The sequence below is a fragment of the Orcinus orca genome, chromosome 12 (assembly GCF_937001465.1).
Source record: "Orcinus orca chromosome 12, mOrcOrc1.1, whole genome shotgun sequence".
Taxonomy (NCBI): domain Eukaryota; kingdom Metazoa; phylum Chordata; class Mammalia; order Artiodactyla; family Delphinidae; genus Orcinus; species Orcinus orca.
The window spans coordinates 21,514,062-21,527,752 of NC_064570.1; the positions used below are offsets into that span (position 1 = coordinate 21,514,062).

General features: G+C 40.1%; 1 protein-coding gene across 12 annotated transcripts in view; it reads left to right on the forward strand.

Moving 5' to 3' along the window:
• Positions 1 to 13,691, forward strand: part of HIVEP2 (HIVEP zinc finger 2) — a 193,126-nt gene that overhangs the window by 80,066 nt on the left and 99,369 nt on the right. The window contains exon 1 of one of the 12 annotated variants that reach the window (XM_033406017.1): positions 12,264 to 12,348. The exons of the other annotated variants lie outside the window; for them this stretch is intronic. The gene's annotated coding sequence lies outside the window, so the exon portion shown is untranslated. Of the gene's footprint in view, positions 1 to 12,263; positions 12,349 to 13,691 lie in introns of those variants that run through there. 12 annotated transcript variants of the gene reach the window in all.

A 13,691-nucleotide genomic window follows, 5' to 3' on the forward strand; every position in this document is an offset into this window, starting at 1 on the left:
CAAATGTACAGTAGCTTGGATGCCCTAGCGATAGGTACTGCTGATAGTTAATAAACTGTTTGCGGATATACGATTGTCTGACTTGTACAATAAGAAATACTCATTAGTGTGAAATATTCATTAGTTTTGGCTGCAGCCTTTCTATAAAGTTATTAACATAAAGCTTGATTTTTAATAGCATGCAACATTTTAAAAGAGGACAAATGAAAATACATAATAGCCAAAGAGTAAAATGTATGTTTTCTGATGTAAGTGGGCAATGACGCTTTCTAGTTACATGTATTTTGATTAAAGTAAATATTTACGCCAAGGTACATATCCAGTTGCTTATTAGAAGAATATTAACACCACATTTACTAGAGCTGGTTAGGAATACTGGACTTAGTATAGTCCTATCTAAGATTTCTCATAACCCACTGGATCTCACCTTTCCCCATCTTCCATCATTCCCATTTTCCAGTTTACCATGAGGGCAGAGAAGAGAACTAAAAATCCCCATCAAAAAATTGTAGCCAGATTTTTATCTTTTTTCCCACTTTTTATAAAGACAGTTCAGGGGAAAGAGAAACTATGTTTTTAGTAGCAGTTAGAAAGAGATAATTAGCCATGATGGGCTGCCTCTCCTTGTTCTTTAATCCTGTTGGGGTAAAATGAAATCCTCATATGGTCAAATCAATCAAGGGAGAGACTTACCTTAAAGATAAAAAGAAAGCCCTTTGACAGCTTTACATATTAGACCTCCCAATAATTCTTCTCACTGTCATTAACATCAGAATACATACTGCTTTTGAGATTGTCTACATGTTTTCTAAGGAACCGATAGCATATACTGATTCATTAGGCTATAGGTGCCTTACAAAGACAGCCTCCCAGACGAAATACTTAACATTAAAGATAGGTGCTTTGATATGAATATACACGTACATTGGACAAAGATAATAAAGGAGTTAGCTCTTACCTAATTCTGAAAAAAAGCTTCACAGCGACGTGGAATTTCAGGAACTCTTTATTGCCGAAATATCTGTGTGGCTGGGGGTTGAGGAAAAGGAAGTGCGTGCCAATGTTTATGCTCAGTGACTTATTAATAGCTAACATTTACTGAGTAGTTACTCTGTGCCAGGTGGGAGTGCTTTATATGTACAGTGACCCCTCAGTATCACTGGGGAATTGGTTCCAGGATCCCTGCAGATACCAACAGTTGTGGATGCTCAAGTCGCATATATAAAATGGCATAGTATTTGCATATAACCACAAATCCTCCTTTATACTTTAAATCAGCCCCAGGTTACTTATAATACCTAGTACATTGTAAATGCTAGGTAAATCATCGTAAATACAATGTAAATGCCATGGAAATTGTTGCCAGTGTGCAGCAAATTCAAGTTTTGCTTTTTGGAACCTTCTGGAATGTTTTTCTGAATATTTTCAATCCTCCGTTGGTTGAATCCCTAGATGTGGAGCCCATGGATATGGAGGACCAATTGTATTAACTTATTTAGTTCTCCAACAAGCTTTTGAGGCAGTTACTGTTACTACCTCCACCTTCTAGATAAGGAAACTGAGGCACAAGGAGAATAAATAACATGCTTAAGGTTCTAGAGGTAATAAGAGGCAGAGTATGCCTCTTAACCAATGCACCCTGCTGTCTATCTAATTTAATTTCCATCACAGCCCTGCAAACTAGGGGTTTTCCTCACTTTACAAATTGAAGAAATTGAAGCCCAGAGTTACCTTTGTCAAAGTCACTGGTGGCCAACGGCAGAAGAAGGATTTGAACCAAGGTCTGACTCTCTCGGAGGTCTGTGCCTTTTCACTGCAAGAGGAGGCCTTCTTGGGAAGGCTCAGTGGCCCAGCTGGCACACACAAAACATGGGAGGTCTAACTCTTTCCTTGTAAAGACAGTTAAGGTTATAGATAATCCTGTGTCGGTTGTTCAGAGCTCATCATAAGGCAATAGAGTAGTTGTTTACTGAGGCATGAGAAACCCCATCTGGCTCAACTCTCTTCCAGAAATCCTGTGCCTCTGTCATCTGCCTGGGTTGTGCTTCAGTTGGTTTGGTGTGCCTCTTTTCAATGCACTGGGCTGTTCTATTCCTGTTTATAAATCTTTTAAGTGTGCACATTGCAGAAGTAATTAAATTGTCATTATAATTTATAGTATGCCTGAAGTCAATCATCTAATTAAACTGCAAGAGAAGAGAGGTGGTGGATTCATATGCATTTATTAAGTTACTGGATTAATTATTCAAGGATTTAGAACAAAGTGAAAGAGAAAACAAATGGTAACACTAGTCTTTAAAGGTTTTTCTATTTTTGCTCTTCTCAGTTCAATAATTTGAGATCCTCACTAGTTAGTAGCATAACCCTAATATCTTTGGGGGGTAACTTTTAATGAATTAGGATTTTTAGGTCTTTCACTCAGCATTTTCTTATAATGCTCCTGGCAGCATTAATGCACACCATCCCACATCCTAACTGAATAAGTAATTAGAAATATAATAGAAAACAAAACTTAAATTCATGAGTTATATATTTCAGTCCAAATTCTGTCTTGAACTATAAAAATGGTAGCATTTTGAATACCTGGAGTTATTCAGAGGAGATTTGGTTTTCCCAGACCCATAGTGACTGTTAAGATGCTTATTTTCTTATTAAGGAATACAAAAACCACAGCAACAAAAACAAAAACCAAATAGGGTATAATTAAACTCTTGCTGGAGGAAACTATTTTTGAAGAGTTTACTTTTCAATTCTAAACTCTAGTGCATATATATGTATATTTATTACGTGAGGGGAGAATTGATAACTTGGATAGGTGTTTCAGCCCCTTGGGAAGTAATTACAGTTTGTAATGGAATTGGCTGAATTCGTTCTTTTGGGATTTGGGCCTTCAGGAAAAGGAGAATACTGAGAGACATCATCAGGTGTCATCCATGTGAGTGACAGATTGTGTGCAGTGGATTTCCCCCTCCTCGTGTTTAATTTTTTTGTTTAATTCCAAAAGAGGCAATCCTTAAAAAAAGAAAAGGCAATGGAGAGCAGAATAAAGACATTTAATTGAGTTATGTATTAGCAAATGTACATGCCTAGAAGTTACTAGATTCTCAGACAACTCTTGGATAAACAAGTATCACATGTAAAGATTCCAGTTTCTTTGCCCCTCTATGTGCATATAAGATATCCTCAACTTATAAACAGTTTTCTTGGATAATATTTATTTTTCTTTGCTGAGTCACGAAAGCTGAGTTGACCTGTAAAATACTTGAATTATTGATAATAATTAAGGAGTTACATACCTGGGTGTCAGTTTCTCTGCAGAAATGCATTCTGAGCGATTTTGGGGAACACAGCTCTTTCTGCTATTGTGGGAGCAGTGTCTCTCCTACATCTGATTTCTAGGCTTCTCCCAGAGTTCTTTTTTTTTTTTTTTTGTGGTACGCGGGCCTCTCACTGTTGTGGCCTCTCCCGTTGCGGAGCACAGGCTCTGGACGCGCAGGCTCAGCGGCCATGGCTCATGGGCCAAGCCGCTCTGCGGCATGTGGGATCTTCCCGGACCGGGGCACGAACCTGGTCCCCTGCATCGGCAAGCGGACTCTCAACCACTGCGCCACCAGAGAAGCCCCTCCCAGAGTTCTTGATTGAAGAGTTGTGGGGAGGCTCCTGCTGACACTCTTGTGGGCTGGAGAGTGGGGGAGAGAACCAGTAAAGGTTGGTTTTGGTTTCAGGCTGCAGGACTAGCGGGGAGAGGGCGGCAAAACAGTGATATCCGCAATGTGGGTAGTGGAGGGAAAAGGCATCCCCTACAGCCCTTTTGCTGGTCTGGCTGCTTACTGGGTGGTCTTTCCAGTGGAAGAGCAAAAGGTAAATCATGTACTTTTAATTTGAAAATTGCTAACGCATATATATACTTTTAATACAGTCTTTGTTTATAGCAGTATAGACATTTTTCCATACTGGAACAAAAGCTACATAAAATAATAAGGATGATATTTAAATAAAGATTTTTCATATAAATGTGTTTTAGGGACCTGTGGACTATAAATATTCCTCAAATCAATGCTCAATGGAATGTGAACTTTTCCATAGAAAGATATGCATCTAATAAGATCCTAGTTCTTGTCCCAGAGTTTGATAAATTGCAGGCCCTCAAAATGTGTAACATGTAAAAGCATGGTTAGGAGAAGATAGATGTGAATTATTGTGAAAACTTTGATTTGTTATTTTTCATTTACTTTAAATCTGGCATGACATTTACTGTTGCATTTGACCTCTTTGGGGAAAGACTTTCTAAACTTATTTCCTCTTTACTTCTAAGAACTCAGTTAAATCTGTAGAAGGATTCGTAACTTGATATTTGCCATGCACTATCTTTAGAAATATTTTGTAATATTATATCTTATATGCTTTTTTTTCACACACACACACACACACACACAAACACACACTGTATTTTATTTTTACAAGAGATAAATAAACTGACACCAAGCATTGTAAATGGATGACCACAACAGAAGCAACAATGATTGCAATTACAAAACACGAAACACACTCATACTATGTCATAATATTGACATTCAGTCCAGGAATCCTCCACTGTAACAGCTCCTTTACTTTGCAGTGAAAATTGATTTGTATCTTATATGCTTTTTGATTCTCCAGAAAGCAGTATTTTAGAAAGCTTTTTATGCATAATAACCATTAATAGACATTAATAATGTAAGGAAGTTAATTCGTAATTTCCAAAAAGATCTTAGGTTTTAAAATAAAAGTAGTATCTGTGTTAATGTCAGGAACATTGACAAGGCTGAGAAGAGATTTTGCCTGTATTCAAAATTTATATTAAAGAAACCCAAACTAGTAGAATTCAGAGTTTATTTATACATATAGTTCTGCTATCTGAGGTTTCATATTAAATTTTGTGGTGTTTTATGTATGGAGCTATGGACAGAGAATTTATAAGAAAAATATAACCAAATCTGTTTTTGCCATTTTTATGTATTTCATTTGCTACAGTAACAAATCCATTATTCAATATACTTTTTAACTGTTGGAAGTATTAAAAATTGAGGAAGAAGTGACCCTTGTCTTTCACATCTGGAATCTAATACAAATAAATTTGTTTCATGCTTTCTTGTAATTATGTTAGTCAAACACATGTTTCAATTATTATTAGTGTTTCGTCTCTGTTACGGAGATTTATATAGTGGAAAAAGAGAACATAGGGCTAGATAAAGATTCAGGTATAAAATATTGACAACAGAGTCTTATCGAGATTGCTGGGCTGATGTGCTTCCTTAACTTTATAAACCTAAAATATGAAAAAATTTTCAAGTGACATTATAAAAATCTGAATACTGTTTCATTGTTGTTGTTGTTGGTTTTAATCATTACATAAATCAATAGCTCTCAAACTATTTTCCCCATCTTCCTGCAGCTGTCCAGAATTACCATCTGCTCTTGCAGGTGGACCAAATTCTAATCTCTGGTAAGGCTTGTCACACTGTCTGGTCTGCTTACTTACCATTTCTTTCTTAGGATCCCACTTTGAAATGGAATCCTTTTCTAAATAGAAGTTCCATACACTGAATTTTATCTATTTATAATTTGAAAGTGTGGGGCTGACAACTTTGAACCTAAGAAGACATGAAATTGTTTAGAGGGAAAGGATGAATTTCAAGGGCATTTATTGACAACTTGGAAAGAAAACCAAAACAGATCTTGTTTTCTGGAATATTAAATTTTTAACATCAGCCTGACTGCACAATGTGTATGTGTGTGTGTTTGTGTGTATCTTTTAGAAATTTCTGTTATTTGTGTGGTGCTAGTCTACCTTATCCAAGCACACCTGCAAGAAACAGAATAATTTTGTTAGGCTGGTTATCAGTGCAATCAATGTTATTGCATCCGATCTTTGGTTTACATGGGACATGGCCTTCCTTTTTCTCCTATGCAGAAACTAAAGATTATTCATCTCAAGCTTATAGTAGTATACATTTGTTAGAGCTCACCATTATTAGCAAATTGCTTCTATAGATCAATCATGTGAGTATTACTACTGGGGAAGGCCATTCTAATTGATCTGGCAATGAACAGGGAAAGACTTTGCTGCTTCCTAATAAAATACAACAGTGATCATGTTTATTTCCAAACATATAGAAGCAAAGAGGCTTTGTTATTCTAGCCAACATTTGCCTTTGTGAATGCACTTCAGCATTTGCATATGCTACCTGTGCTGCCTTCATTTGTCACTTGTTAGTGACTCTCTTGAGGTGTTTTCCGGTTATCTGATGCATGTACTCTCTAAGTAGATTTTTAACTTCCTTGAAAATCGATCCAAGTCTTCTATGAAATGATGGTTGAATTTTAACTTCTCTTTCTCTTTTATTTTTTCCATAGTTTAATGAAGCACCTAGAAATTAAAGAGGATTTATCTCATTTTAAGAAGTCTATTTATTACTCAGACAAGTTGCAAAATTTGTTAGGAATAAGGCCTTCTACCAGGGCCAGTAGTGACAGTAACAGATAGCTTGTGGAACTTTATAATAGAAGTGAACATATAAGTAATTGAAAAAAATCTTGAAACAGATGATGAGTACTATGAGTTTATTTCTCTCACATTAGGAGCTCATTTAAGTTTTTATCCTCTTGTTCTTCTTAATATTAGTGGGAATCATGTGAAGGCAACACATGTACATTTAAGCATAATTGTGACTCAGAGTTTTTCTTATCCATTTTACAGTTCAGGTCTGAGAGGATCTCTATTTTCTTTGCTGAATTGCTGCCTTTTAAAAGGAGAACTTGTAGGAAGGGGGGAAATGTTTACACTTTCCCTGTTGTGAAGTGTAACCCAAATGAAGATTTTGATTTTGGTTAGAATCCTTCCCTTTCAGTGACTTTCAAAGGATATTACCTCAACTTCTTGCCTAGCGGGACAGCAATAAATATTTTATTTTCAACTTCCTTTAAAAAAATTCTTTCTCTGGTCTTTATTTGGACAAGTTTACGTGGATCAAGTCTTATTGCTTTGCCTCTGAGAGGATGGTGGTGGCTGAGAAAATGCCGCAGACTTCTCTAGTAGTGACCAAAAGTTACAGTATCGGTAAAAGAAAAAAATACAGACAGAAATCTGTGTTTTACTCCTTTTTATATTTCTACAGTGTCTACATGGTCCCTGGCCCCAAAGTAGGCGATCACAAGTGATTCATTTAACAACACTCAGCAGATGTTGTTTTGAGCACCTGGTATGTGCTAGGTGCTCAGCAGAGTTTCCACCTCCAGAAGCTCTGGGTGTAGAAGAAAGGCAGATGTTAACGAACTCAGTGCAGTAGGTGAGGGTTTCCACAGAGGCTGGCACAGAAGGGGGGAGGTTGTGAATAACAGTGGAGGGAAAGAGGCATTCATTCTGATATTAATCAATCACTTGCTGTTTTCTAGGCATTGTTTAAGGTGTCCAGGCTACAGGGAGTAAACAAAACAATACTTCCTCTCTTGAGAAGTTTCTATCCTAGTGTGAGGGACAGATATATATATATCAACCTTCCTAGCACATATGCTTTGTGTGTGTGTGTGTGTGTGTGTGTGTGTGTGTGTGACTTAGGTAGGGAGAGGAAAAGGTGTGGGGGCAGATGACATTGGAGCAGGGACCTGACCATTCCGGCAGAAGGAACAGCTGCCCTTGTAATAGTGTGGGCTGCATACATATACTTACATGTCCCCTTGAAAGAAAGGAATGAACATTTTAAAGCGAGGAAGAGGGATAGCTTATTATAAATGGGATAATGTATCAGGCAGGGCATTTGATGCTTTATGCCATGTGTGGGCCACCAGGCTCCATACCTAGGCTTCGGCCAACCTGGAGGTGCCACTGGCCGGCTGCTGGTCCTGGGCACGGCCGTGGAGTTGGAGTGTTGCCCAAGCCCAGGCTGAGATCCCCTTTCCAGAAGGGTGCCCCCCCTTCCTCCCTAGGTCCTGACTCTATGCCTCAGCTCTCCTCCCACCCTTGGGTCTTGGCACAGGGAAGGCTCTGGCTTGGAAAGGATGAATCTGACCTAAAATTAAACCTGGAGCTATAATATAAAAAAAAAATGCCATGATTAGGTGTTTACAGTACGGAATCTTCAACAATGAAAGAGAAAAGGTGTGGGTGGGGTAAAAAATAGCAATACTCACACTCTGAAGTTTTTGAGAAAAACAGGAAACTAGTCTTTTTTAACCAGCAATGCCCAGAACTGGTTATTGCAGAGAGGGTTGTTTTTCTAATGCATTGTGGTCAGTGCAGCTGTGCCAGAAGTAGATTTCTGCTCATTATGACAGCTGTCTGTGGATTTCTTCAGCTGACAAACCTATAGAGAGGCAAGCGTAATTATCAGTAGTAACCTGGTTATTATGGCCGGATGGTGCTTGGAAAACAATTTGCACAAGTCCTGAAAGCCCGTGAAAACACAGAAAATAAGAGCGTTTGACCACCAGGCAGCTATTTCCAGGAGTTGTGACTGACCCAGACCTGTGAACCATACAATAGCTTATTGTAGATGGACAGTTTGAATTCTCTCTTTATTTGGATTTTTTTAAAGTTGCCAGACAACATTTGATGGCAAGTGACATAATATTTTTTCTAATTTGCTCATTAACTCAAGCTCTACTTTCTAACAGTGTTTTAGACCTCTTTATCTTTTGCTTATATTTGCTAGTTGGTGGCAATTAAATATGATTTAAAAAGTAAAATTGTTGAAGTCATAGAGATGTTATCTCTGGCTCTCAGAATCTCACAAATGCACCCTTACTGCTGCCTTTGTGAAATAGGAAAAATGATTACAGAAGGGATCGTTTGGGCAATTATTGATTACTTCTGTGTTCTTTTGAATAAGGTAAAATGCTTTAGAACCAAAGTGAAAAAGAGCAGTTCCCTTTATCTGCACTTATTCGTATACGGAAGACCAGGTTAGTACAGACTAGTCACTGAGGTTTCCCCTCAACTTCCTGTGTGGGTTCAGTGTTATTGGGGAGCCCCTCTAAACCAGAGCACTCTCTTGCAGGCCATTTCTTTGTGCACGTGGAGATGTCATCTTTTTAAGGATAAAAAGGGGTTGAGTAATAGAACCTAGAGTTGATTACTTAGTGCATTTTATGGTCACCAAGCCAAGCATTTGGTCTGTGCATTGAAGGATTTACGCTTGTCTGTTTGCATCAGACTTTACAGTTATCTCTTTAATAAGTAAATTATGCTTCTCTCTGGTGAAACTTGTTTGCAGTGCTTGATCCAGGCGGTGTGCCTGGGCCAAGCAATGCCCCCTGTCCAGCTGACTGCCCAGTCTGCTCCAAAAGGGCAGTCGTTACTGCTATTGATTTTTGTAGCGTGTTGGTCACGTTAGAGTTATTTGCAATGAAAGGGAAGTCAGCTCCTTGCATCTGCCTTTTTGTTTCACTACAAAAGTACTGTATACCAACACTTTAGTCTCTTGGTGGCAGTAACAGGACTCAAGGGAGATTCTTTTCCCTCCTTTTTCTAGGGGCAGCCTGGGGAGCAGTAGGTGGACTGGGGGGGCATGAAGATCACCCTATTTTTAACCATTTGCAACCTGCTTCTTAGTGAAATGGGGTGGGAGTACCTGCCATTTCCCCCTCACCAGCATGTGGCCAAAAGTAATGAGACAATGGTTGTCAAGTACTCTCAAATGCAGATGACAGATGATTTAAAAAGTACCAGCTCTGGGCTTCCCTGGTGGCGCAGTGGTTGAGAGTCCGCCTGCCGATGCAGGGGACACGGGTTCATGCCCCGGTCCGGGAAGATCCCACATGCCGCGGAGCGGCTAGGCCCGTGAGCCATGGCCGCTGAGCCCGGGCGTCCGGAGCCTGTGCTCCGCAACGGGAGAGGCCACAACAGTGAGAGGCCCGTGTACCGCAAAAAAAAAAAAAAAAAAAAAAAAAAGTACCAGCTCTTACTGAGAAAAACAAAACAATAAATGCACCCAGCAAACAAACATGTTTTATTAGAATGCCTCCTATTTCAAACACATTAAAATACTGGTTTTTACCTGGGAAAACATAGCCCTGGGAATGTGTGATAATGTTGAAATGGCAGAAAAAAAGGCTTTTTATTACTTTCCCTTCTTCTCTAGAATGGTGTATTTTTAATATGTTTTCATATTCAGATTTTTTAAATCTTGAGGACTAGAAATATAACCTTTTACTTTTCAGACTTGGTAGAGCCTGAGGCTATCATTGACATTATTACTTTTAAATAGCCCCACTACACATATGAACAGAAAAAACACAGAGTAGAAATCTCAGTGGGGAGACGGGGCGGGGGGGGGGGGGGTGTGGGGGTGTGGGGGGGTGGGCGGAGAGGGAACCATACCCATTCCTTCAGTAGAGCAATGAATGGAAATCCCAGTAGGTCCTGCAGCAATGCTGAGCGGTTCCCCAGAACTAATCTGGGTCTCTACCAAAGGGCTATTAAGATGTAAAGTATGTGTCTGTTAACTACCAAAGGGTCCTCAAATTCCTATTGTTGTTGCCCTTCCATTTTGCTTTCCTTGGCAATTGTTACGACAAAGACATAGTTCAAAACACACTGTGCTCTTTTTCTGTCCTCCCTAATGAGAAGGTGGTGCTTGGAGGTGATGCCTGTTTGTGCAGGAGGCTGTGGCTGCCGAGGCCAGTGTGTGATGATTAGCCCTTTCCTGAGGTGCACACTTGGAGATTGTCCCTTGATGTCTTGCTGTCATCATTCCTAATATAGCCTGAAGCTAAACGGAGACTCGCTGTGTCAAGCTTGGGGCCAAAAGGTTTCTCTTGCGGGGACCGGGTGGACTGTGTGCTGTATTCCCAGGCACCCCACAAGTGGAGCCTTCACTGTGGAGGGTTTCACAAAGGGACTTTACCTACTTTCTCTGGAGCAGCCCCGCTTCTCATTACCATCTGTGAAGAAAACCATCATGGTGGTGAGACTCGAAAGGGAGGTCAGAGATGACTAAGTCAAACTCTTTCTCTTAGTTGAAGAGAGGGCCAGAAAGAGGTTGCCAGGGTCGTGGAACTCTTTGTGTCCTGATTAGTGGCTCTGCTTTCATTCCTTTTCACACAGACAGCACGGTAAGGCTTTTCCTGGGGGAGATGGTTACTTTAATACTAGTGAGCTGTGAGCATTTCAGGAACTAGCTGACGTGCCTAGGCTGTCATTGGATGCTAGGGGAAGAATACGGCCGCCGTTTATGGAAATGCTTAAGGAACAGGATGTGGCCTTGATGGCAGGGTTTACATTCACAGAGGAGCTTGCACACTATGCCGCTCTAGGAAACTGCCATGTGATCCAGGTGATACACCAAGTTCGTGCCATACCCTTTCTGCCATCCTCGCGAAGTGTGGCTCTCCTGCTTTAATGACATCAGCGAAAAAACAGATGTCATTCTTTGTAACGCTGAATAGTGCTGTTGGTTGTTTGCAGAATTTCTCTTAGTTGAGCATGATCTTCACAGTCTGTCTCAGTGATTTGTGTCGTAATCACTCGCTTAAACACATCAGGAGCACAGTTCACAGGTAACAGAAAGTTACTGCAGCACAAAGGTTAGAGGGTTTCTCAACTTTGGTGCCATTAACGTTAGGGGATGGGTAATTCTTTGTTGTAGAGGGCTGTTCTGTGCATTGTAGGATATTTTCCGGCGTCCCTGGCTTCTACCCACTAGATGACAATAGCACACATCCTCCCTGGTCATAACAAGTAGAAATAACCCCAGACGTGGCCCTGCGTCCCTTGGGGGGCAAAATCACCCTGGTTGTGAACCACTGTAGGCTAACGGTCAATCTTGGTAGGAGGGCGCATCCACCAGACTGAAGCAGGTTGTCATTAACAACATACAGCTTGACTCTAAGGAGCCAGAGTCAGAAGTAAGGATTGGGAGGGTTAAATTACTAAATAACGAACATTCCTCGTCAGTGAATAGCAACCTAAACTGGGGATTTCCCTTGCTGGCTTGTGGCAGGAATTCCCTTTCTCTTCCTCTCGCCCGCCGCCCTCAACTGTAGGACGCTCCCTTTTCAGGACTGCCCTAGCTTCCGATTCACTTTCTCTTCCGCTCTTCTGCCATGTCTGTCTGTTGCCACCAGGGACTGGTCCACCACTGCTGCCTCTGCAAAAGCCTAGAGCCACTGGGATCTTCCAGCTGATGCCGCTGACCCATCACTCTGATCCTGGGGAAAGCGTCTTGCTATTCTTACTTTGTTATTTACTTATTAGAATTTTACCTAAATTTTTATGGCCCGTGTAGGGAACCGTGAGGAGGAGTTTCGTATCTAATGGACGCCAGTCCGCAGTGTGACTATTTTTTTCTAATAGAAGCTATGCCATATAAGGTGAGTAGGCCCCAAAGTCCACTTATTACATTGACTTAGGCTAATTCTCAATCAGGTTATATAAACTTTTGAAGGCTAGCCTGGAGTGCCAACCACTATTTGTGACACAGGTTCCAGAGGGACACATTCCAAATTTCAAATAGTAAGTTTAAAAGCAAACTTTTAGAACACAACTTACTTTAAGTGGGAACCACTTTGGCAGGCTGGCAGATGAGATGTAGTAGTCCAGCTTGCACCTGTTTCAAGCAAGTTCTTCCCCCAAACCACAAAGAGACCCTCAGATAGGCAGCTCAGACTCTCTCCCTTCCATTGGGACTGAACCTTCTTACCCTAAGTCCCAGACTTGGCAGGCAGACGAGCTGGACCAGCTACGGTTTGCTTCTCTGATGTGGAAAAAATAGGCATCTGGCAATCTCCTTGGATTCCATTTGGACATGCTTGTGTGTATAATCTCTGCCAAGTGAACTTAGGCTGCCAGAGTTTGCCAAAAGAGGAAGAGAAGAACACCTTAATCTATGGGTTGAGATACTAAATGAAGGAAATCAATAAGAAAACAACTGGAATCTTAGCAGGTCTAGAAATAGTAAGAGAAAGATATATGTTGTGCAAGTGTGCAATTAAACTAAGGAGAGTTTGGATTAATTAAAAGATAAGTACAAAAAATTACCTTACTCTTTGTTTCTACATCAAATCACAAACATTTACATCAAATTTGTCAAAGATAGGGATGCTTTTCATTTTAGACTAGAAACATCCAATGGAAAAGAAGCCTACTCCAGGACTTGAAAGGGTCTTCCAATTCTGATAATCCTATGGGTTTTTTTCCCTTTCCCTCTAAATTTGTCAAGTTGCACACATTAATATGTTAGACTGAGTGATAAATCTATGCAAGCTAGAATATAAGAATGGTAGCCAATGACTTCTTTGGGGAAGTTTCTAGAACACCTATACTGATGATTTTCAAATTAGATTTTCAGGGTATCCTGGAACATCTAGAAGTTTTGAAAAAAGTATAGTTGTGGTGGATTTGACATGTGTCTGTTTTAATCACCTCTAAATTTGAGGCTTCAGATCATGACAGGAGGGAGGCTTAGACCCCAACGTTAAAATAGTGTACATTTAGGAAAGAGTTGCCTTACTCAAATACTATTACATAGCTTTCTGATTACACAGCACGCCTTTTGTTTGGAATTTACACAGTAACAGTCTGTTTTCAATGTCCGTCCATCACTAGCCCCTAAGTTCCATGAGGACAAGAACCATGGCTTTGGGAGTACACAATTTTTTGTTGAATGAATAATCGAATAAATGAGGGGAAAAAATTAATCATGAACATTTTATAA